General features: G+C 38.8%; 1 protein-coding gene across 1 annotated transcript in view; it reads right to left on the minus strand.

The window, feature by feature from the left end:
- Positions 1-12203, minus strand: part of LOC105278394 (zwei Ig domain protein zig-8) — a 314696-nt gene that overhangs the window by 200611 nt on the left and 101882 nt on the right. The window lies entirely within an intron of this gene.

Consider the following 12203-nt stretch of genomic DNA (forward strand, 5'->3'; position numbering starts at 1 on the left):
CTGTATCATATCACAAATGAGCGACTCTAATTGGAAAAATTATTGCATCTTGCATATCATTGTGTTGCAGTACGTTTATTATGGAAACATAAAATAATAATCTGCATTATCAGTGCCTTTTTCGCCGAGCTTATATCCCGAGAATATATGCAGTAATCCAGTCACGTAGCACACGTACATCTCCGGTGCAGCGCGCAGATCAATGTCGCCGATAAATCGGAAGATTTATCAGTCACTAGGATCTGTAATGCATTATTCTATCTAGAACAAAGTGCGCCTTCGATTCCACGAAGAATAATTTACGCCGCTTAATGCCTCAGCTGTAGCATTCAAACGCTAGAACCATTGGGAAGCATCGCTATACTAAGCAAAATGATTCGTCTGGCGCGCGATAATTCGTCCGGCAATCGGAGTGAAGAGCGGGCAAATCGCATGTCACCGAACCGCTCTCGTTAATCCTCGCGGAAGATCCTGCGACCGCTTTGAAGCGTAGAGTGCACTTTCGTGCGAAACGATCGGACACGTAGGGGTTTTAAATAAAACTGTCGGGCGGGGTTCACGTCGTAAATCGCTGCAGTTGAATCGAAATTGTCGAACGTCGTGTTTAATTAAGAATAATCGGCGGATACGCGGCACTTTCCGAATCTCTCTCTCTCTCTCTCTCTCTCTCATTGAAGGATACTCGAGATACGTCACTCGAGTCTGATTTATCGAGTGGACTGCCCTTTGCCCCTGACAACTGAAACTGCCCAGATAATTTAAATCAGCGAGAAAAGGAGCAGCCGCGCGACCTCGTCGGCACTCTCTACTCGCTCACATTTGTCTCCTTCTTCAGGACCAGGTGTCGCTGTGGTACAGGTGGTGGAAGAGTACTGTCAATGTCAGGCTTGTCGTGGACCCTCAATTGCTTCGTCGTCGACCCTCGGACGAGTCTTTTCAGGACCACGAGAGTCATGACGGGATGAGAGAAACGACGGCGTCTACGGTTGATGCATCGTGAAGCGAATATGATAAAAAGCGAAAGCAAAACATACCGGAGAGAGACTTGACACAAATGTAACTGTCAAAATCCCGAAATGTAAGTTAGAAATGATGGATGAATTAAACGCGAACGTTAACAAAATATCGCAAGCTGCACCGTATCGCGTGCTATTATTTGAGTTTTTATTCACTTGTAGTTTGCTACTGCTCTATACGTTCAGGATTTAATTCCCGTTGCCCGGTCGCGAACAACCCGATTTTCATCACGCGAATTTACCTGGTTTCCCGGAGTCATTCAGTATTCGACGAAACTCAGTCCCATCCGCTTTTCTCGCGTGAAAAGAACTCGCGTGATTCGCGCAACGCGTTGCAGTCGAACATGCAGTAGTGTTGAATTGTTTTCCGTTTCTTTCGCCGTTGATTGCTCTCCCGCGTACGTCCGTGTCCTCCTTAAAAAAGTACTTTCTGTATTTCTCTTGGTGTGCCGTGCGCGAGATTTAATCACACAAATGAGATTTGAATTTGCGCGCGCACCGGGTACATTAAACGGGAATACTTTGCGAGCTTAAGCTCGCGCGCTTTCTCTGCCAAGAAAAATTTAGCTCGCCAGCCAAGCTCGCGGTGAACAAACGGAAGTACCGCTGATCTAGCAATTAACTCGCCTGGCATGTTGCCAACTATTTATATTATAGCGTTATCGTACATTATATCCACCACGCTTTCCGGCCTCTCGCTGGGACCGAGCATTGCCCTTCTGTATTTAATCCAAGAGAGTGTTTGAACACTCCTGACAGCAGAGAACTTTAGCTAACTTGCGCAAATTATTCGTGATGTTGTATTATTGGACCTTCACACGAGTTGCATATCTTGAGCGTGACGTGATTATCATGTTGCGATGTTAGAGTTAGAAATATTATTAAATTGAATCGAACCCTGCTTAAAAGTCTATTTTTAACTTAAAACTGCATTATATTTAAATATTTATCTTTTAAAATAAGTAGTTATGAAAAAATACATACTAGTACTTTTTCTAAGAGAAAATCAATTCCATATTTGCCAAAGAATCTGCTCTATGGGCTGATTGAAAAAACATCCACAATTTTCTCGAGCAATTGGCCTTGCTACAAAATAGACGTCCACGCGTAACCCGAAATTGGAAAGAAATTTTTTAACGCGCTCTCTCTTTTTCACGTCCGTGATATAAATTCAGGTAAATCGAAAGTTCGAAGCCGCAGTAATTAGCAGTAAACATCTCGCTTCACCTCGTAGCGGTAAGCCTTGCTTAAATACCGGCATTACCGGTGACTTTATCCGGCAGTTAGTTAAGCTGCGACAAACCAATTACAATAGTGTCCTGTCGCAGTGGAGGAGAGATTGACTGTAGCTAAGTCAGTTTCAAGACGGCAAAAGTTGAAAATTTTCTAGTGCTGCTTTGATATACTTATTTCAGTAATATAAGAGGAAGACTCTCCTGTAAAGTAAATGGTTTGATGTATATATGCAAATTATATTTTACGACCAAACAATGATCGATTACTTTTTATCAATCATTTTAATATGTTGTTATATATACGATTCCTAAATGTATAATGGGGATAAAACACGTTAATATATAGATATATATCTACAATAAAATTTCTGTTTTATTATTATTTACTAAAAGCAGATGATACAATGTGGTTCCATTTTCTCGTTTACTCACGTGTACATCTAGATGCATTTCCCAATGTGACAGCGTGGAAAATATGTTATTTTTTCTACAACATCAGAGTCAGTTTCTACGATTTTCATTGCACACATGATAACAGCCACGAGATGAGGTACATGTTTACTGAAGAGTATAATACTTTCCCACAACAGATGCTAGAAAATACATTTGAAAAAATTAAGTTTTAGTGTTTCATAAAGACATCGATAAAATCGGGCATTTGTTTTATCTTATAATATTTTATGATATCATTCATTAGATTAAATTCTTTGGTTTTTGTGAATAATAAAAGATAAAAATGTAAGTTTTTGATCTCTCTAATAATCTTGTTCCTAAATTGTATTCATTCAGTCAACAAATATTTATCGCTAATTTTTTTAATTATACAAAGTATCTCGAAGTTATATTCAAAAAACTGTGTATAACTGATCATATCTTCTAGGATATTTTTCAAAATATTAATGAATCGTGTCGAGTTTGTTAAAGTCACGGAATGCCTTGATCCGCAGAAGTTTGTTAATTGTGAACGAGGATCGAGATGCTCTATTCAGTTAGAAGCGAATTTCGTGTGTCTACAAAGTAGAATAATTTCTGGAATTGAAGCCGACGTGGTCGTCCCGCGAGAACTTTTCTTTGCTCTAGTTACCATCCTTTTTCATATTCATTTCGGCTTGTTTAATTGCGGAGAATCGCGCGTCTGTCCCTGTTTGTCCGACACGGAGGAGATTCATGATGTTAAGCGCCTCCCAGCTGCACTGAAAAATGAAGAACCTAACCCATTCTCGACCTACATTTAGTCTCATTTGTTACCAACGTCTAACGATCCCATCGGAATCCGAATAATTCTCTAGGACATTTTCAGATAATCGAAAGTTACGAAAAACTTATTTCTCAATCGAATGCGCCGAAAAGCTGCAACATTATTATTATAGGATTTGCGTTATTCGAAGAAAGTCGAAAAAGAATTTTAACAATATTATTTATATGCGCATACAAAGGCAAGCACTAATGACTTTTGTATTCTGCATTTGTCATTATCCATCATATTCTATCAACGCTTTTCCGGCAAAACAACTTTGAAAGTTTGTGTTTCCGAATTGCGGTAGGAAACAGCACCTATTGGGTTCCGCGATGAAATGAAATTGCTAGAACTTTTACCTTTAACTCGATGTCTTTAACTTGATAAAAACATTCTTGAAAAAGGTAAAATAAATTTTCGTTAAGAGAAAATTGATATCAAATTTGTTAACTGTCAGGTATGTTCAAAAGAATTGATGATCTTGTTTTAATTCTTTGCAAAATTATAAAAATCCTATTAACATTTTTATATATGGCGTACGCGTATATTCTTGATGATATACTTGGCGTATTTATGGAATGTCTTGTAATCTTGCATTCTTGCAGCTTTAAAATAAAGATGATGCCCGCAACGAGTCCTATGGGATGTGACTTTTGCAATCTATCTATTTAACTAGCTACCTCGAGAGATGCCGAGCGTCTATTTATAATTAAACTAACTAATTTAGCAACTTTGAATTGTGTCCGTCGACATACAGATCATCCACACTGACTAGCGGCTATGCGAATAATGAGAATTTTAATATTCATAACTAGCCTTAAGGCGTCCATAATGATGAACCTTGACAAAATCTACAAGAAGTAAAAAATTGTATGCTCTTAAATGAGAATTTTCTCTTTTTAGATGAGTAAAATCGATTTTATTTTATTTCTGAATAACATTATCGAAGTAGAGCTCGTTATAAATATCATATACAACACATATCATTGTTTGTAGTCTGATAAACCGAGATTTTGTCGCATATGTTGCCTGTAGCCTCAAGCTGACAAACTTGAACCTTATCCTGTAGTAATACCGCGGGCTTCTTCTCCGTTCTAATTTTCACTGTATCGAGAGCTTTGTGTAGGCCGCGTGTAATTGAATTAGCACATCAGAGCGAAATCTGCACGAGCAGGCAAAGCAAAATCGTTTCACAGCCAATATAATTCGTGCGGTTTCGGTTTGGGGAATATTTTCAAGCGCGATCGAAGAGAAGCGCGACTAGACATATCTATCTGATAAATCCTAAATATGTTGCCATATTTCGTATACCATCGACACATTTCTGTCAAATTTTGTAGCGAGAATTCTACAAAATGCGATCGTATCTAAAGTTGTCTAAAGAAAGTACAATCATCATTGGCATAAGGAACTGCTATTTTTTGTTCACAAGTGAGATATTTCAAACGCACGGGAAATAAAGTTCAAGAATCGAGTTGTAAGTTCGAGAGCGTCTATAAAATGTATAATTTCGTCCCGTGAATCTAGGTTGTTCATAAAAATTAGACATCTTTCTCTGGAAAAGATACAAATACGCGAATACACATCCGTTAGAATTTTCACGGAGATTTAACGCGATTGCTTGCCTCGCTGGGGTATGAGTCTTGTACAGGAGACTTTCGTGTATCGTGTAAACGCGGTGGCAGCAAGCGAGACATGCACAACTCCAGATAATTGAATCTTTTCCCTTTTGGGCGCCGAGAGTTGCTTTATGCACGTACACTTGGTACGCGCGAATGCGCATTCATCCCATTCGCTCGATATTACGGGCAAGTATTATTTCTGTCGGGAAGAAGTTCCGGATATCCTCGTAAAATTAGTCATTGAGATCGAGAACGTTGCAGCATAATTTCAAGTGTGCAGTTTTATTGTGTAAGCTTTAAGCTCGTAAAATTCGAGAGGAATTTCGTATAAAAGGAATATGTATGCCAAAGAACATTCAACTGAAAACGATAGCATTTCTTTGTGATTCCTATTTACATAATATTACTTATAATAACGATATGAATGGGATTATCAACATATAGTTGTCTATATAAATATAATACGAAATAAATTAATTCGTGAAAATAAAGAAGTTAATTTCGACTGTATAGAAAATGTATCCATACGTGTTTTTTTGGAGCTCGAACGAGGACATGTAAATGTAGGCCATACATCGGAAAAGACAAACAAGTTTGTCTTAAATATTTGCTATCCCTGCGGAAATAAAAATATAGAATGCGAGTACGCAGATGTAGAGCGAGCGTGCCTCAACTGCATTTGCGCAAATATATGCAACGTAAATATCCTTTCTGCTCTGTCAACTTTTGACGTGCAGCATGTACTTTGCGCAGAATGGCTCTTGTTATAAAGCGTAAAAGAATAAAACAGTTTTGATGATAGCTTTATATCTCTCTGCACACGACCAGAGGGCGCGATTTATTTTGCAATGCATGTTAATCAATATGCCATGTGAATTTAAATACGTTTTAATATTTTGATATTATATCTTATACACAGCTTTTCTTTTAAATAAAAATATATTTGTTTTATATTGAAAACATAATATCCTGCCATACTTTTTGTTCCGCAAATGTTACCTGAATGTAAAGAATATAGCGACTGCCTGTGAAAATATAGTTGCTAATTTTTTTCTTAATATAACTACGGTATTAGAATTATGTAGCAAATCGGCAGAAGGTACCGCGACTCGTAGTTACACGTTTTGTAATCTCGCGGAAGGAAGTCAGAGATTCGGAAAGGCCAATTATCGATACTGCTGACTGCGAAATAAATGGAAAACGCGACGGGGTTAGAGCAGGCACGATATCCCGTTCGCGCTGACCAATGAAATTTTTGAAAGGTCCTCGCATGCACGCGAGGAATTGGATTGCACAGGCGAGGGCGAAATAGCCGATTACTTCAGAGTACGAGGAATATTCGGTCGGATCTCTCGGAGAACTTGTTCAGATTGATCGAGAACGAATGGTGGCGCCTTACTTCCTCGCGATTTCCCTTATCTGTCATCGGCTTGATGTCGACGGGTAACTTGAGCGAAAAGAATTTCGGATTGCAGTCAATAAATCAAAGTTACGAGATCGGGATTGAACTTTACATAGTGGTTGATCCTTCTCTTTCGTAGGAGAAGATTACTTTGTTCGCTGAACAAAATAAACATTTCTAATGCTGAAAGTAACGATTAAAAGTAGTCAATGTATGTTTCCTATGTTTATTTAATATTAATCTGAACATTGCGTTATATGACTTCATTTTCAGAACTTTATGTTTTAAGAACTATCTGTTGAATCTTTTTTTTCTTTTTTTTCCAAAAATTTTGTCCAAATGATGATCGCTTGCATTGTTGCAAATTAATTACATATGATGATAAGATGTCTGGAGAAAATAAATCGATAATTTCTACAGCATCAATCATGTTTTCATTTTTCGGAACTGCTAGAGCAAGGAGCAAATAAATTATTCCTGAGTAATCGGTAAGTGCTCTTTTATAGGTGTTTCAAAACTATACGCCGAGTACGACCCTTCTATAGCGTTTTTTGTCGAGGACGTAACAAAACTCGACATCGCTCCTTTCTCGCTGGCTTTATTCTGGGGTTAGATTATTAAAGTGCCTTCTTTAAGAAGATCCTCCATATCTCGAAGAGCCGAGAAGCGAACTTTAAAAGCTGGCGAAGTATGCTATCAATGTTATTCCCGGTTGATCAACGCGAGGATATTGACAAGCGAGAACAAGCTATTAAAATCGTTATAAAAGTGTCGAAACAAATGATTAAACAATAATCTACTTGGTGGTTGTGTCTTTATAATCTTTTGAAAATTTTATCATAAAGACATTTGTATGTATATCGGAAATTAAAAACAAGAAATTTTTCAATAACCGATCCAAATAATCCTAAAACGTATTAATAAAATCTTTTTTTACAGAAGAAGTAAACCCGTCTTAAAATATCAATGCATAAAGTGGAATTTAACACTTAAAAAGCTTAAATAAAAAAGAAATATGGTTTCTGATATGCATTAGAGAAATCAAACCAAAAAAGTTTTTGGAAATATTTAATAAAAAAATAAATGTTAAATGAAAAAATTATGGAATATTAAGATTCTCTCCATCTTCTATGCGTCATCCTTATTCAATGTCTGTATTTAGCATTAACCGTATTATTATCTATTAATCCTATTATACAGTTGCATTTATAAGTGTGCTATATGAATACTTTCGTGCTTCGTTGAAAGCGATCTTCTACGGAACGCTTGAGAAGATGCATTAGACTAATCGCAGTCTGTGCAAGTGTCATTAAAATCGGCCCATTTTGCAAATATAACGTGACGGGTGGCAGTTGCGAATGCATTTCGTCGGTCGAATGAGTCAACAGCAGTTACAGACTGAATTGCACAGGCAGTTTGAGGTCATTAACCCAGGTCCCATCGTGATACCGCCAGTTTCTATCTGAATCATGATATTATCGCACATTTTCGGATGTTATTTGACATTTTTACATGCAGATAACGAAAGATAAATATAAACAAAGAACTACCTGCATCCGCGTGAATTAATGTTGATATATATTTCATCTTTTTCCTAGAATTTTTTAACCAAATGTACCCACCGATTCCAGATAAGTTGAAATGCCTTGACGGTGCGCAATTTTTATGCGAGAGCTTAAAGTCTCAAGCCGCGAGAGATACACGGCGACACGTCGTGCTCGTATATTTCTCCCTGACACTTCGTTAATTCATTTCATTTTTTATTCCGTTCGCGGAAGATACAAACTAAAGCATGCGGCTCTTTAAAATCACGCTGCGATAAATTATTCGCACAAAAAAAAGGAATTCGGTTAGTAACACAATTGCAAAATGTTACCTCTATATGATATAAAGTGATGATAAGACAGTTATAAAATTATTATTTGTAACCGTCGTAAATATATGTAAACTGAATTTATCAGACACAATTTATTAGATTTTTATTTTAAATGCTACAAGTTATTGTTTGCGGGTAACACAATTCACTGTCGTTCATAAAAGATATCTATTTTTGTCCAACTTCATTTATCAAAGTTGGATCAATAACAGAAACCATAACAGTTTATTTTATTCCTTCGACTTTTTCTCTCAGGAATAGATCACCGTTGCTAATGATGGTTCAATATTAGCTTAACTTGCAATTAGAGTACAAAAAAGAAAATACGTGTTATCTATTAAATGTTAAATTAAATATTGTGCCGGATTTCGGACGGATCTCTACGAATTCAAGAGATCTCGTTAAGTTAATTTTTCAACCATGTAGAATAGGTTGCACTTTTAATGAAGCCCCCGTTTCGGTATTCCGTAGGAACGTTGCATAATTTCTTTCGACTGACTTATCGCAAATTCGACTGCTGGCCGACGAAATAGATTTCCTCACCTCCGGTCCGTGCGAGTCGGGAAATATGCCCGACGCTTATGGTGACGTATGGCGCGTATAAGGAAAGAAAAAAAGAGTGTGGGGCTGCTCCTGGCTCGATTTATCGCGGATTTTTTTGTCCAGCAGCTAGCACGGAGACGATTAATTAGCAGCACGGCCGAAGCCATCAGCGCGGTCTCGAAACCGAAGCTGCACGCGGTACGTTCGCGAATTAATTCGCTTGATATGACTCGAAACCGAGATTTATCTAGCATAGATTGGATTAGATGCGCTTCCTGTCTGTGCGTGCAGTGGACTTATCAAGAGTTGGTGGACTGTTTGCTACACTTTCATCACTCGTGTGCTAATTTACGAGTTGTTCTAATCAAATGATAAAAATATACAGACTCCTTGTAAATAAAAAGATTACTTCTGATTATGTACTCAGTTGTATCAGAACTGAATTAGTTTATACAACTGATTTGTGATTTTTTTTATCACGCTCATAAAACGAAGGAATTAAAATGATTGATCATTGCATGCCCGAGAGAAAAAAATTATCTTCTCGAATAAATTCTCTTCATAGTTTAATATTATAATAAAATGTTATAATATCGCGAAATATATTATAATTAGAAGTTTTTTAGTCGTGATATTTGTATTTTTAAACATCTTTAATTATGTCTATATCAAAAGCCTTGAATTATGTTTAGAGTTACTTAAAAACTTGCTAGTGATGTGATCTTTTCTATGTGATGTGATTACTTTACTGAAGCATCCACGTGCAATGATGTTCATAAATGTTTTATCTAAAATATATACAGAGGCAATATTGGTCTACGTGACAGTCGACCGCATCTATCATTTTGAACGATGTCGTTTGTTTCCGTCGAGAGCAACATCGTGGAAGTAGATTAGCCACATGTACTTGATCGCCGATTATCCCAGGCAACTTGCTTAACGCAAAAAAGGGAATTTTTTGTTCTTATTATTGAATACCATCCAAGAATGCACAAAAACCCTGAAAAAACATAATTAATTCTTTCTTCTCATTTCACTGCTGAAAGTAATACGGTTAATCAATGCAACGTAATAAAACGTAAATTATATCAATGCATTTAATAAAATATCTTGTATGAAATGCAAAGCTAAACACGTAGAAAAAGTTGGTCGCAAGATTTTTGAGCGTAAAGACTTTCATCTCCATCCGATTTAACGTTCCAGTCCGCAATGAATAATTGAGCAGAAAAACACCGCAAATCCAAGTTTTTAATCGATAGAGAACTTTTACGCTACAAGTTTCAAGTTACGTGCCGCCGAAGATAATATCTAAGCTACGCTACGATTCTAAACTGTGAGTTTGGAATTTATTATCCCGAATGATTTTAAATCAGAAATGTTATAACTATAGCAGGGGAAGGATGAAGAAATCGTTTCAGTATGCCAAGCAGACATCCGAGAAATAGATTTTGCGAGACTTTCGAAATTATTGAAAATAAATTAGAAGCACATCATAAAGTACCATTAAAAAGATGGAGTAGACCATTTGTATTTTTTTATCTTGCAATATTGTTCACAGATTGTTAAGATACACCAAAGAAATGTTGATGAAGTAATATCTATTCGTCGATTCAGCAAATCGAATTTTCATGAGGCACGCAACATTGCGGATCGTCAAGCGGATTATTCCCTTTTCGGCATAGCGGCACGTTCACGATCCCGCAGCACCGTTCTCGATTCTCCCTCTACATAAAGCGACGCTTTGCGATAGGAGGCCCCGCAAAATGGAGCATTCTAGGAGTCCTGTTTCCGCTCGCGTTGGCTAAAGTTGCGCCGTACGGCTCGAAATTCCGGCACGCGCACTCGCGCGGCTGCTCGGGTTCGCGAGAGAGAAACGTGGCAGCGCGCAAGAAGCAAGGGAAACACCGAAATTCCCGGCGAGGCCCGACAACTATTGCCGCAGTTTCGAAGCCGAACACAGTTGTGAACTCTCGTGACTCCCCTATTTCTGCCGCGAGACAAGAAATCAGTGTGGCACGGCGCGAGTTGCCAAGGTACCCTCGCGAGTGCACGATTGCAAGCGGGACGCACGTGACTTCGTCGTAGTACATCGTCGTAGTACGTCTTACAATCCACGGCCCGAAGTAGCACGAGAAAAGCGATTGTTCGCCGAGACCACGCGAACTTCCCCGCGCTTTTTATCGCTCTCGAATTCAGTCGTGAGATGCGGCTCTCCCAAGATAATCCAACGGGAAAGTTGGAGTTCATGGCGTGCACATCGTTTCACTTAAATGATGCGAGTCATTTGCCGGGTCCAGTGCTCTTTCATACACCACCTCGGCATTTGCTCGCGCTATGATGATCCTCCCCTAGAAGAAAATCATTGTCTTGCGCGCTCGCTTGAATACTCGTGTCATCTACGGACACGCAATGAAAAAATGTTAGTTTATTCATTATCTCGACGACAATTTACGTTTTCAGCGTTCGTTATACTCATCTTCCGCGATTTATTTTTAGAACGTGCACACGGATCCTCCATTAACCGTTGTTATTCAACGCGACGGGTCGTTCGCTTTGACGAGTAACTTTCCGCGCGAAACGCGACCATCCCGATAAGAAAGCTTGGCTGCACAAAGTTAGACGAATCACGGGGGATGTTGCAGCGCTCCTCAAATACGCGACGGTTAATGCACCTCCTATTATCGCCATGAGAGCGCATAAAGGGCCCCTTGTCGTAGTTCTCCCGCGAGCTCTAATCGCGAGTGTCAAGCTGAATCGGGCCGTACTACTGGCTGTACTCAACGGCAATAAAAGTGAAATGTACGAAGGGAGACAATCCAATTACCCATCCACCGGCACCAAATGATGCTTATCGACTTTGCCGGAGGTGAAACGTATTATTTCCTCCTTTGCCGGAGTCTCCGCAGTTAGCCTCCCCATTCTGCACCATCCTCGTTCTACTCCCTTCTTCCTTCCCGTGACCATATCGCAGCTCGTCATAAGTTTAGCATTCGAGGTCGGTCGATAACGCGGAAAAGATTTTTATCCTTAATCGTTTCTTCGTCTGCGCGCGATATGCATTACGACTCCAAAGGATCCTCCGTTTACCCGGCGCTTCACCATCCAACTCCCACCCCAATCTTCTCTGCCGCTCCCGTTGCCCTTTGCACTCCACGTGGAAATCGTAATATCCCATCCGCCCGTCCAAGAATAATAATTTAATACTCTCTATCGCAAATTGCACGACTGTGCAGAACGCGGTGGAACGTTTCTACCGTTATGGACGACTTATT

Source organism: Ooceraea biroi, chromosome 4, assembly GCF_003672135.1.
Source record: "Ooceraea biroi isolate clonal line C1 chromosome 4, Obir_v5.4, whole genome shotgun sequence".
NCBI classification, from domain to species: Eukaryota; Metazoa; Arthropoda; class Insecta; order Hymenoptera; family Formicidae; genus Ooceraea; species Ooceraea biroi.